We start from the raw sequence: 24,538 nt of genomic DNA, 5'->3' as shown, positions 1-24,538 counted from the left end.
GCATTTTAATGAGAATTTTTTTGCACACTAGCCTAATCACTTTCTGTTTGTGTGGTCTTTTGCTGTTCTTTAACCCTTTGAGTTACATAAAGATCCTTCATCTGCAAAATGTTCATGAAATGATGACATTAAGATATAGTATCCTGAAGATGAAGTGAGGTAATAGTAACAGTGGAGGCAAGAGATAGTTACAAAATATGTTCAATATCACAAGTATGTACAGTGTGGCTTATTTTCCTGAAGACTAGATGAAGATTTACTACTAAATATTATATGTTATATGGGCTTCCCAGGTGGTGCTAGTGGTAAAGAATCTGCCTGCCAATGCAGGAGATGCAGGAGACAATAGAGATGTAGATTCGATCCCTGGATTGGGAAGATCCCCTGGAACAGCAAATGGCAACCCACTCCAGTATTCTTGCCTGGAAAATTCCACAGACAGATGAGCCTGGTGGGCTACAGTCCATGGGTCACAAAGAGTCGGACACAACTGAGCAACTGAGAATAGCACATTATATGTGAAATAAAACCCTTAATGAATTTTTCAGCTTCATTTTTATTGTTAAAACATTATTAGAAATGACATATCACTTCATATTATAAATAATAACAAAAATGCCCTTGGCTTTAAGATGTAGATAAGTGTTCTTCAAGCATCATTAAGACATTTCTCTTTATAGAACCTAAAGAGATCATTTTATGTTGGCTCTTCAACCCACGGCTGAGCGGCAGGTGCTGTTCCTACATCATTGCTTTGGCTACTTCCATACCCTGAAGTCATAAGCCTATGTCAATTAACTACACTCCTACACTGAAAATCTCTATTATTACAGAAGTTCTATTGGATTCACTCTGTTTCACATCATGTCTTTGCCATATCCTATAGTATTCTCCTGACGTTGATGCCTTTGCTCCCTGATTCCCTGGCCAAGTTATAGCTTAGCTTTTCAAATTTAAATGACAACAAATAATAGGTCATAAAAATAATAAAAATATGAAGAATGCTCAATGAATAATTACCCAGGCAAGAGAGAGAGAAGGAGTAGAAAGAGGAGAAGGATTCAATTACTTTGAAATAATATATGTACATGTGTAATTTTATGATATTTCTTGTAAGCACAGATTAAGAAAGAAATAGTTGGAATCTAGTATTCTGAAATATTGTGAGTTATGTGGACACTAGCAGAATAACCCCAAGTCTGAGGTTGTGAGAATTTTTTTTTTATTTTGATGCTGTATAAATTGCTGGCTGATACTTTATGCACACTTTTTCACAGTGTTTTCTATTTTCTCTTAGGCATAATTAATACCTCTGTATTTCAAGTTTCAATATGCTTAGATTTCACATGGACACATATTTGTAAGCCTCTTGAATTTAGATACTGAAGGCCATAGCCTCAAACACTTATCTTGACTGGCAAAGGGTTCTAATGCTTTCTTTAATAAAGAAATGATCCATTTGCAATAAATCAAGGGCATTCTACATTTGTGCTGAATTCATAGGAAGTGTTTTTAGTTTTTACATTTTAAAATAATTTGAAATTTTCTTAATGTGGTACTCAGAGGAAGGCCAGAGAATCAGATAAATTCCCTCAACTACTTTTTTCATTTTTTAAAAACATTTTTATACTCAAGATCACTTCTCCAAAAAAAAAAAAGAGAGAGAGAAAGAGAAAAGAAATATATACAATGAAACACAAAGAACAGTTTTCATCAAGTTGGAATTGAATATCTAGGCTTCAAAACTCATCCAAAATCTGCAGTAGCAATGGTTTTCTTGAAAGAAGAGAGGCAGTAAGGTAGACAAGCAGGAATGAAGGACAAAACAAGGAAATGAGAGAGAAGGAAGAAAGAAGCATCAGTTTCCTCCTTTACTCTTTCCTACATAAAATAAAGTTAAAAATCATAAAAGTTTAGGACAGATTTTTTGTTGTTGTTGTGTGTCCCAACCACAACATGCACAGGCCTTTTATTGTGCTTGCTTCTGATACAAATTTAGATACTTTATGTATGTGCAAATATTACATATGAAAATTGAATTTCATTTCCATTATGATATTTCTCTTATGTTTACTTTGTAAACTTAGAAAACAAAGTCTACATGAAACCTTTTGACAATTTCAATGTGAAATATCATTTTTGAGAAATCTTCACTCATTGATTGTTGGTCCATTGCTGGTCCATTGTTCCTTAGGACCAAGTAAAGAATAAAATTAACTTTTCCTTGAAGGAAATCTTAAGACCATCAAAGTCTTCAAGTGCTTTTCAATTATCTAGGTATACAGTTACATGGTAACAATGTGCAAAAAAAGAAACATATAGCAATTAGAAATTTCAAAATTCCGCAAGTGACTTCAACTTGTGTACAAAATACTTTATAAGTATATTCATAACATATTTGAGGTTATACTTTCTTTACATATGGTATATGTGATGATATCAGGATAGTTTTACAAATAAAAAGATAAATTCATGTGATGAGAATGGAACAGTACTTCTGTGGTTCTATATCCAAAACATATAATCCCAGTGTATATATGAGAAAAATGCTAGATAATCCTAATGGAAGCGCATTCTACAAAATACCTGACCAATATTCCTCACAACTGTCAAGGTCACCAAAAACAAGTCTGAGGAGCTGTCACAACCAAGAGGAGCTTGTATTAAATGTAATATGACATCCTATGTAAGATCTGGGAATAGAAAAAGACTATTAGGTGAAAAATAAGGAAATCCAAATAACATATGGACTTCAGTTAATAGCAGTATTTCAATATTGGTTCACTAATTTTGACAAATGTATCACACTAAATGTAAGATGTCAATAATTGGGACAAATGATCCCGATTTGGGATCCCAATTTGGGATCTCCCTACTATCCTCATAAACTTGCTGCAAATCTAACACTATTACAAATTAAAACCTTTAATTTTTAAATGGATGAAAGGAGACAAAATTGGGGAAAAAAACAAGACAGGAGACTTTTAAGAGACTGTTAACATAATCAAGGAAACAAATGAGAGTATATGGGCTACAGTTACATCAAGATACACGGAAAGATGTAGGAGGAACAGAATCACATTTTGGAGATAAAATGGACTTGATGTGTGGGATGGTGAAGATCATTTGAATGTTTTCAATGTGAATAACTAACATGATGCTGATATAATTTACTCTGATTTAGCAAATACGCTAGAAAAGACGATTTGAGAAAATAACTTGGCAGTTCTGTTTTGAATACATTACTATATTGAAGGTCACATATATAAGTAATCTTCAAGAGCAAAAAAATTAGTTGTATATATAATTTTTGTGATGTAAGAATGCATTTGAGTCATTTTTAACAAGGTGGATGAACTTGGAACCTATTATACAATGTGAAGTAAGTCAGAAAGAGAAGAACAAATATGGTATATTAACACATATATATGTAATCTGGAAAGATGGTTCTGATGAACCTATTTGCAGGGCAGGAATGAAGACTCAGACATAGAGAACAGACTTGTGGACACAGTGGGGGAACGAGTTGTTGCTGTTGTTCACTCGCTAAGTCCTGTCTGACTTTTTGTGATCCCATGGACTGCAGTACACCAGGCTTTGCTGTCCTTCACTATCTCCCAGGGGAAGGAGACAATGGGTCAAATTGAGAGAGTAGCTTGAAAACATATACCATACCATATGTAAAATAGATAGCCAGTATGGATTTGTTCTATGACTTGGGGAGCTCAAACCGGTGTTCTGTGACAACTAGGAGGGGTGAGATGGGGAAGGAGGTGGGAGGAAGGTTTAAGGGGGAGGGACACATATACCTATGGTTGATTCATGTTGTTGTATGGCAGAAACCAACACAACATTGTAAAGCAATTATCCTCCAACTAAAAATAGTGATTTTTAAATGAAAAATATGTTATTTAAATCATGTTATTTAATCATATCATTTAAGGAAGTCATGTAGAGACAGAAAAGTAGAAAATCCACAATGAGTGTCTTTGGAAACAATGCATTAGTTATTTACTTGGGGAAGGGAAAGGAAATCAAAAAAAAAAAAAAAGGAATAACCCAGCATGTTGAAATATTACAAAAAAAGAAGTATCACAGAAGTTAAGTAGAAGACACACTGAAACCAGTTGTCTGCTACTGAGAAATTAAACAGTGCAATTGTTTTTTTCTGGTGGCTCAGATGATGAATAATCTGCCTGCAGTGCAACAGATGTGCATTCGATTTCTGGGTCAGAAGATCCCCTGGAGAAGGGAATGGCTACCCACTCCAGTATTCTTGCCTGGAGAATTCTATGGACAGAGGAGTCTGGCAGGTTACAGTCCATGGGATTGCAAAGAGTTGAACATGACTAAGTAACTTTCACTTTCACTTTTCACTTGGAAGAAGAGGGTCATCACTTAGTATTTCAAGTTATTTTAATTTTAATTTTTACTTAAGTATTTAATTGTGCAACATTGTGCTAGTTTCAGCTATATGGCAAAGTGAGTCAGTTAAACACACACATATACCCACGCTTTTTTAAGATTCTTTCCCCATGTAGGTCATACATAGTACTGAGTAGAGTTCCCTGTGCAATACAGTAAGTCTTTACTAGTTAGATATTTTACATACAATAGTATGCAAATGTCAATCCTAATTTCCCAATTTATCCCTCCCCCATGTCCTCCTCTGGTAACCATAAGTTTGTTTATTATATCTGTAACTCTGTTTTGCAAATAAGTTCATTTTTACAATTTTTAAATTCCACATATAAGCTATATCATATGATATTTATCTTTCTCTGTCTGACTTACTTCATTCAATATGACAATCTCTAGTTCCATCCAAGTTGCTGCAAATGGCATTATTTTGTTCTTTTTATGGCTGAGTAATATTCCATTGTATATATGTACCACATCTTCTTTATTCATTCCTCTGTCAATTGTTATTTAGGTTGCTTCCACATCCTGGCTATTATAAATAACAGAGACCGTTAGGGTGCAGACATACCCTCTAATTATAGTTTTCTCTGGATATATGTCCAGGAGTGGGATTTCTGGCTTTATTTTTATTTTTTGCAAAAACCTCCATATTGTTCTTCATAATGGTTGTCCCAGTTTACATTCCCACCAACAGTGTAAGAAGGCTCCATTTTCTCCACAGCCTCTCCAACATTTATTGTTTATAGATTTTTTTATTAATGGCCATTTTGGCCAGTGTGAGGTGAAACCTCATTGTAGTTTTGATTTGCATTTCTCTAATGATTAGTGATTTTGAGGATATTTTCATGTGCCTGTTGGCCATCTGTATGTCTCATTTAGAGATAAGGAGATAAAATTATTTTTAAATGAATTAATACTGATGTTGGGCTTCCCAGGTGGTCCTGGTGGTAAAGAACCCACCTGTTAATGCAGGAGACGTAGGATATGCAGGTTTGACCCCTGTGCCGGGAAGATCCCCTGGAGGAGGACATGGCAACCCACTCCAGTATTCTTGCGTGAAGAATCCCAAAGACAGAGAATTCCATGGACACTTCAGTCATGTCTGACTCTTTGTGACTCTATGGACTGTAGCCCACCAGGTTCCCGTATCCTTAGGGGTTCTTTACCACTGGCGCCACCTGGAAGAATAGATAGAGGGGAGGAAAACTGTCTTTTTCAAGAAAAGAAAATGAGACAGAAAATGAACAACAGAGGAATATGACTTTAGATTGTGAACACAAATCCATGTATAATCCTACAACAGCTGCTGACTCCATCATTTGGGGCGACACTCATAGGGTAGAAACAAGATTCATGATATTTGTGGAATGTAAATAGAAAAGTGAAGTTAGCATAGTGAAATTATAGGTAAACCCTTCTGTTTCATTAACAGGTAATGAAGCTAACAAAATAAAAGATTGTTGAGTCTGAGGTTGTTTTGGAAATTTGTATAGAAGAAAATTTCAGTTACAAGGTGGCCAAGAATACTTGGTCAAAAGTAGAATATAATGTCTAGACAAAAATGAATAGGTTAATGAATGGTTAATAAGGACAAGCGAGAGGATGAGGAATGAACCATAAACATAAATATAGGTATATATATTATATATATACACACATATATATCTGATAGTAGAACCTGGTGGTAAGAAAAAGTTAAAAGTGGAATCCTTAGTAAGCACTAATATCAAAGAATACTTTTTGGTTTTTTGTTAGCTTTCTTAATAAACAATGCAGTCTAGAAAATATTGAGAAGAATAAAAAAAATTCTGAACTTTATATCCATACAATTTCAACATTTGTATATGAGTATTTAAATATATATATATATACATTTTATATTTATATGTGTGCAAGTGTACAGAAAGATGCAATTTTATTGAAGCTTAAAAATAAAACCTACCTACACTTCAACAATGACATAATACTTGGCATGATATTTTTGGATAAAAAATTAAAACGTCATATAATATAACATATTTGATGGCATCAGTTTCATTCTATATTTTAGGTTTTACAATGTGTTAAATACTCTCCCTAAATAGGTGAGAAGTATGTAATCCAGTGGTGGTAGTATAAATTTGGATTAACAAAAAACAGTATTACTTGGAATTCTAAATACATTTGATATCCTTTATGAATTGAAATCAAATAATTTTATAATCAAAATTTAACATTTGGGTGGACATTTTTATTTTTCTTATGATTATTTGCATAATAATAACAAACACTTACATCATGTCAATATGTATTCTAAACACTTTCCATGTACTTCAATATTTAATTCTCAGCACAACCCTATGAGGTAAACACTATTTCAGCTGCATTTTACAGATGAAGAAAAGAAGACATAGAGAAGTTTAGTAAGGGGCTTCCCACGTGGCACAGTGAGAATCCACCTGCCAGTGCAGGAGATGCAAGAGATGTGGGCTCAATCCCTGGGCCAGGAAGATCTCCTGGAGTAGGAAGTGGCAACCCACTGAAGTATTCTTACCTGGAAAATTCCATGGACAAACAGAGCCATGAGATCACAAAAAGTCTGACACAACTGAGTGACTGAGCACACACTGAGGGAAGAACAATAACTGCCTAGGAGTTTGTAAATAATGCTATTAAATATGACATAACACTTCCTGAACCAGTGAAGAGCATTCATCTTACTCTCCATAGGATTGTGATAAAAAAATAAAAATAAACAAGATACTTCAGGTAAAATGTTTAATCCATTGTCTAGATTTAGTAATCTCTTTAAAATGTTAGTACAGTCACTCTTATTAACCAAAAATAGTAGCTTAAGTTGTTATTTAAAGTATGGAAATAATTTAGCCCTATTACAAGTGTTGGGGCAGGGCTTTTTGTCCGCATGCAACATCCACATGCTGATATTACTCAATTACATAAAACCAAAGCTTTTCAATGTCTTTTATGTTTCATAAGAGCTTATATAGAACTCAAATGATGTCTCTTTAAAATAATTCCTAAAGGTGGACGAATATGACCAGGTTACTGTAAATAAGAGTTATCGACTCTGCTTTCAGATGGAGTTTCTTAGAGATTTCTTTGCAAACACTTCCAGGGAAGGAATCATTGTCAGGAGAGTATCCTGAAGGAGAGCAAACAGGCAGAAATATTTGGGATTAGTTTAGAAAATAGTGTGAGTGGAAGGCCGTTAATTGCTTAATTATAGTAAGCTAAAGGAGAAGCTTTGGCCACCTCATGAGAAGAGTTGACTCATTGGAAAAGACCCTAATGCTGGGAAGGATTGGGGGCAGGAGGAGAAGGGGCTACAGAGGATGAGATGGTTGGATGGCATCACCGACTCGATGGACATGGGTTTGGGTAAACTCCGGGAGTTGGTGATGGACAGGGAGGCCTGGTGTGCTGCGATTCATGGGGTTGCAAAGAGTTGGACACGACTGAGCGACTGAACTGAAAGAGGAATATCTACCTAATGCTATCTTTGGACTTTCCATTCCATATTAGAATTGGTATATAAAAGCATTTAATTTAGTTTAAAGAAAACTAGCTATAACCTGAAACAATGATTAAAGGTAATTTTATATTTTTATATTAAAAGTAAAGAAATTGTATGATAAACGCCACATGATTAGCAATTTATTGAACTATGTTTTTAATCCATTATCTGCATCTTTCTTAGACTGTAAAATAAAATGAGATTAGATCAGCATAACCTTGCTTTGAAAAACTTTCAAGTATGAGACATTCAGTATTAGTGTGTGGTTACTGACATTAATTCACAATATATATAATTAGTAATGAAGTTTAGAAGAATTTCTTATTTTGAACTGAACTATGGACAATATTAGGAAATATACCTTATTTATTTACCTAGAATAATAATTTCAATGTATCTTTGTACATTAAATGGAAGCGAATTTTAAAAGACAAAATAAGTTATGACCTGTATACTATATAATCTGTATATGATACAATCACATAAATATAATGTCATATGCAGTTAATTTTTTACTTTGTAGATAGATTTTAAAAACACACAGAAACTCTTAACGTATTTCATCACCTACTTTTATTTCCAAATGGCACTAGACATTTTCTAGATTTTAACTGGAGAATTTCCTTTCTATGAAAGGCTATATGAATTTGCTTGTGAGTGTATATATATTTTATATATATACATTATATATATATAATATATATGTAATGGAATATAAGTTGCAAAAATCAAATAATCCTCAGCATAGTTACTATAAAATGGATAAAATCATTACAAAACTTTAATACTGTTATAAAGGATTCTCTTCTTAAATAAATAGTAATATTTTTGCTTTTTTAATCTGGAAAATGTTGAAATTTTGCAAATCTTTTGGAAAAATTTTGTATTAAAGTGTAAATGTCCTAAAAGCAAGAAACTGTATTTAGGAATTCCATTAAATAAGAAATGTGAACACCCATGAGGAATTAATATAAAATCAGCCATAGAGCAGTTGAAAATAGTGTTTCCATCTTCCCCATATATAATAAATGAGATATCTAAAGCATTATATGTGACTGTGTGGACGAGACATTGTGTTAGATTTGTGTTAGTGATAATTTCATGCAACTTATGGCACTACTCTGTGGAAGTTTTCTGATCTACTCTGAAACATGGGCTACTGTTTTATTCATGAAGAGATACATACATTTTTTGTCCTCCTTCTGTGGGATTTAAGATATTTGGAACTTTTATAGTTAATTAAAAGATATCTAGTTTCCAGTTTCATTTTTGATATTCAGTTGTTAAAAAAAAATCATGAGACCCTCTGAATGAATCCCAGTTGTATGAGTGTGCATTGTATTTCTTATACCAAACATCTTTTTAGATGATTGGCAAAGAATTTTCTCCAGAGAGGAAAGTTTTTCTTATTTTTCTTTCTTTAGTTGAGATGGACACAACTTTACTCCATTCTTTTGAGGTCAAAATTGAAATTACAAGCCCTTATATTTAAAAGAAAATATTGTTAATTCTAATGCATAAATATTTGAGGCTTGTTCAGTGCTCAGCTATTAATACATGAATATACTCTTACCAGACCTGAGACTTTCCTCCATGGGTAAAGACCGTTCAATGTCTAATGTTACCGTGTCTCTACGTGTATGTAACAGATAATGAGAAGTTTTTCTTCAAAAGAAGTAAGGTTATTGTGCCATATGTGATTTCCAACAAAAGAAAAATTGATAACTTAATTGATAATTTGAGTATAAGGTAGACAACATTTTCACATATGGGTCAGAATAGAATAGAAAGGGTAATAAAGGAGAACAGTCCATTCAGTCCTAAAGAAAATTGGCCTTGAATGTTCATTGGAATGACTGATGCTGAAGTTGAAGCTCCAATACTTTGGCCACCTGATGCAAAGAGCTGACTCATTGGAAAAGAGCCTGATGCTGGGAAAGTTTGAGGACAGGGGCTTGAAGCGGCAACAGAGGATGAGATGGTTGGATGGCATCACCAACTGGATGGACATGAGTTTAAGCAAAGTCCAAGAGATACTGAAGGACAAGGAAGTCTGGCATGCTGCAGTCCATGGGGTCACAAAGAGTAAGATGCAACTTATCTATTGAACAACAGCAACAATACAATAAGTAAGAGCTTGAATGACACTCTATATATTTCAGATGTTGATCGTGATAATTTATGAACATGGAGTCTTTTTTTTTTAAGTAGACTATTTTCTCCCTACATAGTATGATTTAGAATGCTGATGCCTAAAGTCTGAGTGAAAGGATTAAATAATCCATTTGGTATTACTTCATTTCTATGTCTTTGAAGAATGAATGTCCATGGCAAAATCTGCAATTTTATTTAAACATATCCTATGTTTATTTACTTGTTAGGTAATGTAGTGATTTTTAGTATTACAGACATTTATATTCTTATTTTTATAACAAAAAATTCATTTAGACCAAATATCATTAGTAAGTTTATTTTTGAAAAAGTATTATCTGTAAACTTCTATTAACATACTAATTAAATCTCATCAACAACATCTTCTAGATTTCTGGTTTCAATCACCATGTTCGTTTACAATTTTTATAAAACCATGGTATGAGTAAGAAAGACATATTAAATATATGTTCTTGCTTTCTTATTATTTACGCAGACTATTTAATTTAATATACATTTGTATATAGAAATAACTTTAAAACATCAATTCATGACATATTTATAGCTCTGTAAGTTTCTCAGTTTTACACGTATCCCTCAGTTTTATATTATCATATATGAAAACTTTAATTATTCTTCTCACTGGGCAAAACCACATGTATAGTTAAGGAAAATAAAAAAGACTATTGACTTCAATTTTTGAAACATTTAGTCATTTAGCTGATAAAGCAATTATGCAGTCAGCAAATACATGGAGAATATGAATTGTGTTTTATTTTTCCAATGGAGAATTAAAGTAAATTTCTTGTTAACTTATAGTTCTGACAAACTACCACTCCAGCTGAATATTTTAGGAAGCTACAGTTTGGCTTGTTAGGAGTCTCAAAGGAAAAATAAGATCAATACTTGTCACAGCAGGAGATACTTTACTGTCAGTGGAATGTTGTAATATAGCACTAAGGATGAAAAAATACACCAACACGTCTCAGCTCGGCCTTATGTAATGAGCAGGCTTCTGTTAAGAAAGCTAAATCACTTTTCCTGAGAATTTAATGCCCAGATGAAAAGGCTTAAGTGTTGCTTTGTAGTTGTATTTTCATGATTAGCCTATTAAAAAAAACTGGATATACAAAATATACCCAACATTTTGATGTGCATGTGACATAATGTCTACATTATACTATTCAGACAATTTTTAGTGATAGGAAAGAAATTCAGCAACCCTAAAATATCTTAAGCATCACTACACTCATTCCCTGAAAGCATATTATATTTGATGGTCTTTTTATTCTTTCCTGCTTTCCTTCTTCCTTCCTTGCTTTAAAGATAATTTTCTTAATTTCCCCACTTTTCTTAAATGCCTGAATAAAGTTTTAAATTCTAGCAAATATATGTATAAATATTTGAAGACCAATTATCTTAAATAACATGTTCTTTCTCATCTACATACATTTTAATTTTATGCAAAGATAACAACAATGATTAAAGCTTATGTCACATTCATAGCTAAGTGATCAATCAGAAGTAGACACTGAAGGTGAACAGACTCTAAGGATGAATGGTAGTAGAGGTGATGAATATCAATATAAGGCCCTAGGAACACCTACAGAAGCTAGGATCTTCAGTCATGCTACTAACTCTCATTTCTTAAGTTTTCTTAAGGAAGAGAAGCCTAGTGGAATCTTGAAGGAGCTGGTCCCAAATATAGGAAGTGAATCTTGTTGTTGTTGATCATTTGCTAAGTTGTGTCTGACTCCTTGCGAGCTCATGAACTGCAGCATGCCTGGCTTCACTGTCCTCCACTGTCTCCTGGAGTGTGCTCTAATTCACGTCTATTGAGTTGACGATGTCATCTAACTATCTCATCCTCTGCCACCTTCTTCTCCTTTTGCCTTCAATCTTCCCCAGCATCAGGGTCTTTTCCAGTGAATCAGCTCTTCACATCAGGTGGCCAAAATATTGGAGTTTCAGCTTCAGCATCAGTCCTTGCTGATGGACTGGTCCAATGAGTATTAAAGGCTGATTTCCTTTAGGATTGACTTGTTTGATTTCCTTGCAGAGTTATACCATCCAGTTCACTCTACAAGAAAGCAACACTTCCCAGTGTTTTAAGTGTGGTCAAGCAGACTGCCATTCACTCCTTTGATACTTGTGTCAGCTACAAATAACTGACTTTGTCAAGAGCACATACTTCCTGGGTGGTGATACCCAAAGATTCGTTGCAGTAAGACTGTAAATCCTCTCTGTGTTGGGCCAACATGGGAAAACTCTGAGGGACCATGTGTGCTGCAGAGATCTGGGTGGGCTAGACAAGACTTCTGGGGCTCACTGCACAATGTGACTTCTCTTGTTGCCTAATCTCTCTCTGTTCCCTCTCTGCCACATATGTTGATCCCCAGCAGTGCCCAGCACACGAGAATTCTTAACATATGCTCCTATTCAGCTGTTTTCCCCTATCAGAGGGACAAACTGTTTTTCACTTGGCTTTGAACCTAGCAGGTTTTATTCTCCAGCCAACCCACAAAATTACTCAGACAAGTCATCACATCCTTCTGCAGGGATCAGGGCCCGATTTACACCCTTGTTACCATAAAGCTTGCCCTTCACAGCTCCTGCTCGTTCACTCTATTCCCAAATGCAACCTCTGAGTAGCCCTGTAAGAAACAGTGTCCTTCTCCCCCAGGCTGTGAATACATGTGGCTAATTAACTGCTGGTGATCTCATCTGCCCAGTATTGATGAGAAAAAAAAAAAATATATATATATATATATATATATTCTGATTATCTCCTATTCACTGTATTTGTGTACTTATAATTATATAATAATAGCTATTTTTACAATTAATTGTTAGAAACAGACTTTAAGATGATGGCTGCCGTTGCTGCTAAGTCGCTTCAGTCATGTCCGACTCTGTGTGACCCCATAGACAGCAGCCCACCAGGCCCCTCTGTCCCTGGGATTCTCCAGGCAAGAATACTGGAGTGGGGTGCCATTTCCTTCTCCATTAATATGATGGAAAACTTACTAAATTGAACAATAATATATATTGAAAGTGAAGAGGAGCTCTTGATGATGGTGAAAGAGGAGAGTGAAAAAGCTGCCTTAAAATTCAACATTCAGAAAACTAAGATCATAGCATCCGGTCCCATCACTTCATGGCAAATAGACAGGGAAACAATGGAAACAGTGACAGATTTTATTTTCTTGGGCTCCAAAATCACTGCAGATGGTGACTACAGCCATGAAATTAAAAGATGCTTGCTCCTTGGAAGAAAAGCTATGACAAACCTAGACAGCATATTAAAAAGCAGAGGCATTACTTCGCTGACAAAGGTCCATATGGTCAAAGCTATGGTTTTTCCGGTAGTCATGTATTGATGTGAGACTGGACTATAAGGAAAGCTGAGCACCAAAGAATTGATGCTTTTGAACTGCAGTGTTGTAGAAGATTCTCGAGAGTCCTCTGGACAGGAAGGAGATCAAACCAGTCAATCCTAAAGAAATCAGCCCTAAATATTCATTAGAACTGATGCTAAAGCTGAAACTCCAATACTTTGTCACCTCATGCAAATAATTACTCATTAGAAAAGATCCTGATGCTGTGAAACATTGAAGGCAGGAGGAGAAGGGGATGACAGAGGATAAATTAGTTGGGTGGCATCACCAACTCGATGGACATGAGTTTGAGCAAGCTCCTGGTGTTGGTGAAGAACAGGGAAGTGTGGCATGCTGCAGTCCATGGGGTCGCAAAGAGTTGGACATGACTAAACAGTTGAACAACAATATACTCTTAGGGCCTGAAGGGATTTCAATACCAGAGTCTGGCTCTAAAGACCTAGCTCATAAACACGGCACTATTACTTACACAATTAAAATAAATTGTTAACTCCATAACTAGTGTGATTTAATTTATATCAGAAAATGTAGTTAGCCATGAAGGAAAAGCCAAGCTTCAGGTTTGTTTTTTAACATTAAAGAACACCTAAGATTTTATATTGTAAAAATTTGTGGACACACATTAACAGTGGTTACTCTGCTCTTCTTATTCTTGACTGCCAAGTTTCCTGTATGGTACATTTCCTGGGAGCCGAACATTTGTGTTTTATAGTTATGCATTAATAGATCTGTCCACTTATGAATGCTGTAAAAGGTAATATTGAAAAATAAAATATTGCACACATTTTCTGATACTAAGAATTAAAGGATGGTAAGAAGTTTTGAAGTGAAGAAACAAGAAAGTAAATAGCAGATGTTTTCTAAAAAAATTAAAAATAAAGCCTTTGTGTTTTGTTAGCTAAAATGTGGAAAAAGAAGAAGAAAGACAGAAAGAGAGAGAGAGAGAAAGAAAAAGAGGAAGAAAGGAAGGGAGGAAGAACAGGGGAAAGAAAGAAAAGAGGGTGAGGAGTAGGGAGAAAGAGGACAGAAAGAAGGCAGAAAAGGAAGAAAGAACAGAAAGAAAAGGAACAGATGTACAGTCCAATGAATGGACTGCTGTTGAACTCTAGTAATTCTAAATACATATCATACTCATATTTGGAGCAATTTTTAAGGCTTTAAGCAAAAAGTGTGTGAGGAACAAGCTAGAAGCTGTGAGCCCAGGATAGGGGTAAAATGCCATATGTCTCCAGTTGGCCAATATGCCGAGTGAGCCCTTGGAATTCAGCATGAGGTTCACAGACTGTTCTACATCAACCCACTGGAAACTCAATAAATGAAATTTGAAACTTAGACAAAGGTTTTCACACTTACAGAATGACAGCAAATGTAAGGCAGTAAGGATTGGACGGTGGGTGTTTTCACCCTTTAAACTAGTCCAAGGATTTCAAATGAGAGAGGACCGAGAGATGATGGAGAGTAAGAATCCAAAAATACTCATTTTATAAAAAATTACACGGTCTAGGTCTGAGAGAAAAATGTGACAGCCACAAGTCAGGGTAGGAAATTCATCTCCTTAGGTTTTTGAAACATTGTATTCCTGTTCCCTAGAGGTTCCTGCCACTTAATTCAAGACTTAAGTTTTATAAAAAAAAAAAAAAAAGTTATTTTAAAGAAAACATGAATAAATTATCAGGAAGACAAACATAGATAAGAGAGAAAATATGTGGACACCCTAAAGTGCAATTACTACCTTAATTTCTCATGATTCATTCCTTCAGAACTTGCAGTTAATACCATAATTTTTTCAGTGTAACTACTGTAATTTTGAATCATCAAACATGGGCTAGTCTCTCAAATCATCTATTTTGCCATGTATTTACAGAGATATAATTTTGAATACTCAGCTCAAAAATGTTAAAACTCTCACTGTGGATGAGTGGTTGAAATATGTGATTCTCAATTACCTTTTAAACACTCCAGTGTAGCCCTTTTTATAAAGCGTTGCTGGAAGAATGCAGTAGATTATGCATATAGCTAAGGCAGGTCTTACTGTTTCTGTAGAACTAAAAGAAGATTAGAGAGTACTTTCTTCAAATCTCATTATTTGTAAATGAGGCAATTGAAGCCCATGGTCAGTACAAATTACTTAGTGTCACATTCTAGACCATCTCAGTTTAACTGTACTATCATTTTGTTGTTGTTGTTGTTGTTGTTGTTCAGTTGCTCAGTCATGCCTGACTTTGCAACCCCATGGACTGCAGCATACCAGGCTTCTCTGTCCTTCACTATCTTCCCGAGTTTGCTCAGCCATGTCCTTTGAGTCAATGATGCAATCCAACCATCTCAATCCACTGTCTTCCCCTTCTCCTCCTGCCTTCAGTCTTTCCCAGAATCAGGGTCTTTTCCAGTGAGTCAGCTCTTCACATCAGGTAACCAAAGTATTGGAGCATCAGCTTCAGCGTCAGTCTTTCCAGTGAATAGTCAGTGTTGATTTCCTTTAGGCCGCATTTAAATATATACTTTACAATTATAGAGACATATTTTTTAAGAAAAAAATTATAGGAAAAATTTAGAGATAATGTATTCATTAGGATTGCCTGAATTTTGGGGGTGGGGAGGGTAACTGAAAAAAATGCAACAGACCCTTTATATGTAAAAATAAAACCATACAAGTTCTGTGGTCATATCACAAAGCTGTCTGATGGGGGCATGATATATTCAAATAGACATAATACACTATTTTAGCTCTTTTATATTTTATAGTCCAATTAATTAGTTCAAGTAATCAAGGTCACAATCCCTGTTAGTCCTTGTTGCCACAGAGATTAACCAAAGACAATTACTTTCTTTCCAACTTTATTGAGACATAATTAACATACAGAATCGTCTAAGATAAAATGATTTGACTTATCACAAGTTTAGTGAACATCCATCATCCCATATAGATACAAAATCTAAAATATAAAAAAAAAAACTATTTTTCTCCTTCTGATGAGAACTCTTAGGATTTACTCTTAACTTTTACACATAACACACAATGGTGTTAATTATATTTGTCATGTTGTTCGTTATATTTCTAGTACTTAATTATCTTATAACTGGAAGTTTGTACCTTTTGACTGCCTTCATTCAATTTCCTCTCACTCCCTCCCTCTACCTCTTCTGGTACCAAAAATAGTATCTTTTTTCTACAAGGCTGTTTATTTTTGAAGCATAATTGACCGGTAACACTATGTTAGTTCCTGGTACATAACATAATGATTCAATATTTCTATGCATTTCAAAATGATCACCATGATAAATTTAGCTACCGTCTGTCACCATACAAAGATATTATATAATTACTGACTATATTCCCCTACTATACATTTCATACCAGTAACTCATTTATTCTGCAACTGGAAGTTTGTGCATATTAATCTCCTTCACTTATTTCTCTCCACTCTCCCCCTACCCCATTTTATTTTCTTTAAAGTCTACTAAGAAGTATTGAAATATTTCCTTTCTGTCACAGGCATGCTTGCTATTATGCAAGTGTTTCTCTACTTCAAGCATTTCAAGCCTATTCTTAACATCATTTTACAATTATTCCCTGAGCCTGGACACTGTCTGCACAATTCTCCATATATTGACTCCTTGAAACCCTTCTGGTCTCAGCTTCAAGGTCATGTCCTTGGAAAAGCCCATCCAACTCTCAATCACAGTCTCCCCTCTAATGGTCATTCATATCATTTGACCATCTAACTGAGCATCACTATCTGAGATTATCATTTTCATTTATTTGGTAATTAGATCTTCTCAACAGGAATTTGTGAGAATTCTACCAAGGAAGAGATGTTTGGGCTGTTCATGGGCTTCCCCTATTGAACAGATATTCTAGTATAAAATATGCCCTCAGTAAATATTAGTGAATGAAATAGAAGAAGACATGTCAGAAATCTGGAAGAAAAGGAAGGACTGAATGGATAACTATAAGAGCTCACATCAATTAAACATTTTATACATTTAGAAAGTTTATGATATATCAGATACGGTGTTAGGTATCAAAGGGTACAGATATATGAAATGGATAGGTGATTACAGAACCACCTCTCAACATAAGATTTACTGATAAAAACAAGTATGCACATAATTGTTATATGAATACACAAGTATGTAATGCTGACAATTGAAATTGCAATGGAGTAATCACAGTTGGGGCTTCCCAGAACGCACAGTGGTAACGAATTCGACTGCCAATGCAAGAGACACAGGAGAGGTGGGTTCGATCCCTGGATCAGGAAGATTCCCTGGAGGAGAAAATGACAACCCACTACAATATTCTTGTCTGGAAAATTCCATGGACAGTAGAGCCTGGCAGGTTACTGTCCACAAGGTCACAAATGAGTTGAGAACGACTGAGTACGTGCACAATCACAGTTAAGGCAAAAAAAAAAAAAAAAAGGGGAGTCAGGTGGGCCATTGATGATCTTGTCTCAAATATATTTCTGCAACACTGAAACCTTGAATTTTCATTGATTGTACCAGATGCAAGGACATCACCAGAGGTATTCAGTACAACACCTGCAGCTGGAAACTTACAGTCTCAATGTCTCCCCTTGTATCTATGCAATCATTTCAAACACTTCCCAATCGTTATTTAATAACCACCCTCTTGCTGTTCAGCCTCTCAGTTGTGTCCGACTGTTTGCAACCCCATGGACTGCAGCACGCCAGGCCTCCCTGTCCTTCTCTACCTCTGGGAGTCTGCTTAAACTCATGTCTGTTGAATCGGGGATGCCATCTAACCATTTCATTCTCTGTTGTTGCTTCTCCTTCTGCCTTTAATCTTTCCCAGCATCAGGGTCTTTTCCAATGAGTTGGCTTTGCATCAGGTGGCCAAAGTATTGGAGCTTCAGCTTCAGCATCAGTCCTTCCAATAAATATTGAGGGTTGATTTCCTTTAGGATTGACTGGTTTGTTCAATTCATTCACTCAGTCATGTCCGACTCTTTGCGACCCCATGGACTGCAGTACCAGGCCTCCCTGTCCATCACCAATTCCTGGGGTTTACTCAAACTCATGTCCATTGAGTCAGTGATGCCATCCAACCATCTCATCCTCTGTCATCCCCTTCTCCTCCCACTTTCAATCTTTCCCAACATCAGGGTCTTTTCAAATGAGTCAGTTTTTCGCATCAGGTGGCCAAAGTATTGGAGTTTCAGCTTCAACATCAGTCCTTCCAATGAACACTCAGCACTGATTTCCTTCAAGATTTACTGGGTGGATCTCCTTGCAGTCCAAGGGACTCTCAAGAGTCTTCTCCAATACCATGGTTCAAAAGCATCGATTCTTCGGCGCTCAGCTTTCTTTATAGTCCAACTCTCACATCCGTATATGACTACTGGAAAAACCATAGCCTTGACTAGACAGATCTTTGTTGGCAAAGTAATGTCTCAATTCTTCAGGGCCCAGCACTCTTTCTGGTCCAACTCTCACATCCATACATGACTACCATAGCTTTGACCATATGGACCTTTATTGCCAAAGTGATGTCTCTGCTTTTTAATACACTGACTAGGTTTTTCATAGCTTTTCTTCTAAGGAGCAAGTATCTCTTAATTTCACCCTTACTTCTTTTAATAACCACCCTTAGCTTTTTAATAACCACCCTTACTTTTTGCCAACTCCAAATACAATTCTTGATAAACATGATGTAACCAACTGTAACCTTACATTTTTTAACTTTATAATACCCCCCTACATTCTGTAATGCTTCTTGAGTCTTTGTCTCCCAGGCTCCTAGCAAAACCGATTAAGCATCTTTCAATCATCTTGCTAAAATTTCAGTTAATGGTTATATAGGAATAATGATCCTCAGAATGGAAAGATCAAGTATTTGACAGTTGAATTGGACCATAGGAAAATGAATAATATTTTGGCAGGAAGATAGAGTGATAAAGAACAATTTAAGAAATGAGAGAAGATGCTGTATTAGTTTTCTATTGCTGCCTTGACAAGTTGCCATATACTTAGCACTTTGTTTTAAAACAAAACTAATTTGTCATTTCACAGAGGCTACATTTGTAGATCAAATAAATGTCTGGGTGACCTCAACTTGTTCTTTGCTTAGGGTCTCACAAAGCTGAAATCAAAATGTCAGAAGGTTTTTGTTCCTTGTGGAAACCCTGGGGAAAAGTCTGCTCCCAAATTCATGCAGATTATTGGTTGAGTTTAGATCCTCCTGGGTATAGAACTATTTCTTCCTGCTTTTCAGTAAGGGGGCCAGTCTTGGCTCCAAGACACTGACCTCATTCCTTCTCAAGCTTTCCCTGGGGCTGCCCTAAAGCAATGTTAGGTTAACTGCCTCTTAAACTTGGAATCTCTTTGACTTCCTCTTTTGTCACCTGCCAGAAAAAGCTGTTTTCAATACCTCAAGTGATTACACGGTGTTATGTAGTGGTTTGATAAGATTTCAAACACACTTGTCAGTGACAAAAAATTGAGTTGTTTTTAGGAGTGAAGTTGTTTTGATCTAAGAATGAAGTTGCTTTGACCTAAGAATGAAGTTGTCGTTTTGATATAAAAGTGTAATTGTGTCAGGATGTCATCTGGTTGCTGATAAGCTGCTAAGGGGCCACTGTTGAGGGTTTAACAATAAGAAATGATGAAGAAGCAACTATGGCCGAGTGACACTTATACACAGAGTCTGCGAGGATTATCAGTGTTTGGTCTCAGCAAAGCTACCCTTTGCTGATCTAAACAGCTCTCCAAAGAACTTGGGACCTTAGCTTCAGCAGTTGACAAGGTGACTCTTACAGGAGTGGTGAAAGACTTGCAGCCCCCTGGAAAGAAATAATCTTGCCCTCCAATACTAGTATCTTGGTTCCCTAGCAACCTGCTCTAGCAACAAGGAGCTTTTCTTTTCTCTGGCAGCTGGAAGTCAGCTCATGATTGGTTAAACGGTCTCTTCTGAGAAACTATTTGTAGAAAGGTACACCTCAAATAAATTTGAACTTTATTCTTTTTATCTCCCTCTACCTGGAACAATAGTGTAATTAATCTATCATTGGTTTGGAGTATGTGATTTCTTTATTGGCTTATTAAGAAACATTACCCTATAATGCTATAGGCTTGTGAAGTTATTATAATTCCCACAGTGAAGCATGTTAAATAAAATATTGTACAAAGAAGGTCTCAGTCTCTAAGTATAGTTTTCTATCAAATAAAACACATTAGGTGTACCTAGATAATCCAGGGTAATTTTTCTACTTTTAAGCTAATGGTTTAGAAACTTCAATTACATCTGCAATATTCCTTTTGCCAGGGGGCATCTTCATGAACAAATTCATGAACATAATACCAAGGACTGAAAATCACAAGAGGCAAAATTCTGGTTATGAGAACTGTGTTCCTAAAAACTCTAGAAAAATCTAAATTCCTGGTCATTTGCCATGTAATTGCCCTGCCTTCCTAGTGACATATTTGATGTATAAACAGTAGGAGACTAATGTACCACATAGTTCGGGCCATTTTATTCCTCAGAAATTTTACATAACTTCTAAAGTAAAACACAAAACTAAAATATGAGATTTTAAAAGAACAACTTGACATTTGAAAGCCATATATTACAATGTAGCAAATTATAATTCTCTATTATTAGATATCATCTATCTCTCAGGGTCCAATCAAGAAGAAAAAGTTGTAACTGAAAGTCTTCCTTACCAAACATTTTAAAATGAGAGGCAAAGCCATTATATAAGCTCAAGGGAATTCCTAAGTTATTTTGATTCATCTTGCCTAAGAAATTGTGAATCGACAGGACAAGCCTGCATTTCAAAGTTTTGAAAAAAGTCAAAGAAGAAGCTGAGACTCAGATGACAATAATAGAATATTCTTAATATTAATTTGAGAATAAAATACAGGAAATTCCATTGTAAACAATTTGGCAATATAGGCTTCCTGGATTTATGAAAGTGTTAGTTGCTCAGTCATGAACGACCCCATGGACTGTAGCCTGTCAGTTTCCTCTGTACATGGAATTCTCCAGGCAAGAATGTTGTGGTGGGTAGCCATTCTCTTCTTCAGGGGAATCTTCCCCACCCAGGGATGGAACCCGAGCGTCCTGCATTGCAGGCAGATTCTTAACCTTCTGAGCCATCAGGTATGAATATAATGCAATGACTTCTTGAAAAAAAAATTAAACCAAGCAAGTGAAATGTGTGTCACTGATATTTGTCCAAGAAAGCCTCTAAAAGAGAGGGCTGATTTTGTGGCTATAAATCAAAGATTTGGATCATTGTAATTATATGTAGCATTAAGAAGTCGACAGACATGATGAGACCAGAAAGGTTAAAAAGTGAAGGCAGTGAGTTAAAAAGAAACCATCTTAAGACTATGATAAAGAGTTTGAATTCAATTTGTAATAAACAGAATCCATCCAAGAAATTCAAGTAGTGACGATATGATCATATTTATACCGGAGGAGAAGGGAATGGTATAGGAGATGGAGAGAAAGAGACAATTCTTCCACTAATGTAATGTTTAGTTGAAGAAAGGAGTAACAGGGAGAGAAGTGCACAAATTACATTGTTAATCTAGATAAGAAATATTGAAGTCCACTGTAAAATTCACTTAAAAGGAAAAATTTAACCAGAGGTTGCAACTGACTGGGACTGAGAATGAACCATCAGTTAAATAAGGAATACAGGAAAATCTTGGAGTGATTTGGTGAGTAATGCCATTTAAAAGAAATGAACACTGTGTGGAAATTGATGGAAGGTAAAATAGTAAGTTTATTCTGGAAATGCCATGATTGAAGAGTAGGTGAAATAAAAGAATAACGTTAGTTCTGTGGACTGTTGTAAATTTTCATCAAGTATTAAGGGATGAGGTCAGACTAGATATTTTTTACAGTTTTAAAAGTGATATTAAAATAATAGATAAGATGACATTGCAATTTAGTTAGATTTTTAAACTGATTATAAAATCTCCAGTGTTAAGCTATGGAAATCTAACTTTCATCTTTAGCTGAATATCAATAGGAGTAAAGCCCAACAGAGTTATTTGGTTTCTAAGGACATTTGCTGTCAAAAATGAAAACCAACTGGAAAAAATGTAAGCTCAACAGGCGAAAAAAAACAAAACAAAAGATCTATTTTCTTGTGATTGTTTTTGGGGTAGTTGCGGTAGATATAATTGCCTATTTAAGTTCTGAGGAGGGAAGACAAAAGCACATTTTTTATCAGAGCAATAAAAATGGAAATTGCATTTAGTGGAAAGGCACAGGGAGAAAGTTGATCTCTAAAAGAATTTCATATTTAAAAAAATAGATTTCCTGCCTTAATATCCAAAGTCAAATGGAAATTAGGATTATGTGTATTTTATTTTTAATTGCCAGTCCAGGAAAGTGAAGCTAATTCAGGCCTGACTTTCAGCAACACACTGCTAAATTAAAGTCTTCTCCAGAATCAAAAAAGAAAATGTGACAAACCCAATTTTGTGCACAGTGGAAAAGACAACTTTTAAAAGTGGCAGGTTGACAAATTATGAGTGAGTCAATATTAAGTCACTGGGCAAAATTTTAATTAAAAAATATAGTCTCTGCTTTGCTTCTTCACCATACTTTTTCTAAAGACCAGTGCATGCTAACGTGAGTAAGAGTGAATTAGTACATCTTTCAGAAGAGTTATCTATGAGAGCTAGAAAAAAGCAAAAAGAAAAATTTAAATCCACAGTAACCAAATAAGCTATGTTTGCCTAAGAAATCAAGAGAATGTTATAGTAAAATTATAGGAAAAGTAATGATTCCTTTTATCCCAATATATTTCCCTTAAAAATGCGCTCAGGGAATGTTAGCTGGGCTATCATTTACCATATCTAAAGACCAAGTTAATAAATTATTGAGTTGTTTCACAGAGACTTCAGCTTCCAGTGCATTCTTAGATCAAGCTGCCAAATTCTCTGGGTAGTCATCATACTAAAAATATATTCTGCTATTTGGGGGAATTTTTCAGATTGTTATTATTTATTGGTGCAGTTTTGTTTTTGGCTAGATGAGCCATGATAAATTCTGGAAAAAAAATGAGAATACATGTGTAGGGTTTTGGGTATTTTAAGGCAATGTAGTCTATATTTCAGTAATAATTATTGGTTTATTTTTTGCATATTAACATATCAGGTATCTGCCCATCACACAGATCTAGCCATGTGTCAAGCTTGGTACCAAAAACTTTTTAGCAATTTTTGAGAAACTGGACTAAGCTGAAAGACACTGAACAGACCTTCTTTATAATGAAACCTAAGAAAAGCTGGACTGAACTTCTTGCAGGCCTAATTGAACTGAACTTTTGATGATGGACCTTGGTGGTGTTTTGGATTCATTGCTACAGTTTTGGAAAATGTTCTGATATTAATCTGTAGTAGAACCGTATTATTGGTACCATAAAGATCATAATTTGGGGTAGCATATTCTGTCCCCTTCAATGGTAACAAACAGTGTTAAGCTGCCTCTGCTTTTTTAAATGCAAGTGAGATTTAAAAGCGAAGTATCTTAAAAAGAAGCTGCAACAATTTTGTAAGTTCTGTGGTGATTTAAAATTACTTTTTATTGAACTTTGTTCCCTATCACTTTGTTCTTTATCATCTAGCCTAATCTTCATTTTGTTTCTTTGGAAAGAAATATCCCACAATTTGCTGTTTCTGTACCCAAATAAAAGATGCTTGCTCCTTGGAAGGAAAGCTATGATCAACCTAGACAGCCTATTAAAAAGCAGACATCACTTCGCCAACACAGGTCCATCTAGTCAAAGCTATGGTTTTTCCAGTGGTCATGTATGGATGTGAGAGTTGGACTATAAAGAAAGCTGAGCGCCGAAGAATTGATGCTTTTGAACCATGGTGTTGGAGAAGACTCTTGAGAGTCCCTTGGACTGCAAGGAGATCCAACCTGTCCATCCTAAAGGAAATCAGTCCTGAATATTCTTTGGAAAGACTGATGCTGAAGCTGAAACTCTGATAATAGTTTGGCCACCTGATGCAAAGAACTGACAACCCACTAGAAAAGACCCTGATGCTGGGAAAGATTGAAGGC

The 24,538-nt window shown here is 35.4% G+C and overlaps 1 long non-coding RNA gene across 1 annotated transcript in view; it reads right to left on the bottom strand.

The window, feature by feature from the left end:
- Positions 1 to 536: 536 nt before the first annotated feature.
- Positions 537 to 24,538, bottom strand: part of LOC145518616 (uncharacterized) — a 154,127-nt gene continuing 130,125 nt past the window's right edge. The window contains exon 5 of the long non-coding RNA XR_014063034.1: positions 537 to 5,600. This is a non-coding gene — a long non-coding RNA (uncharacterized LOC145518616). The remainder of the gene's footprint in view (positions 5,601 to 24,538) is intronic.

The sequence above is a fragment of the Giraffa tippelskirchi genome, chromosome 8 (assembly GCF_054371585.1).
Source record: "Giraffa tippelskirchi isolate mGirTip1 chromosome 8, T2T-mGirTip1v1.2.pri, whole genome shotgun sequence".
In the NCBI taxonomy this organism is placed as follows: domain Eukaryota; kingdom Metazoa; phylum Chordata; class Mammalia; order Artiodactyla; family Giraffidae; genus Giraffa; species Giraffa tippelskirchi.
This window is presented reverse-complemented; position numbering and strand designations above follow the sequence as displayed.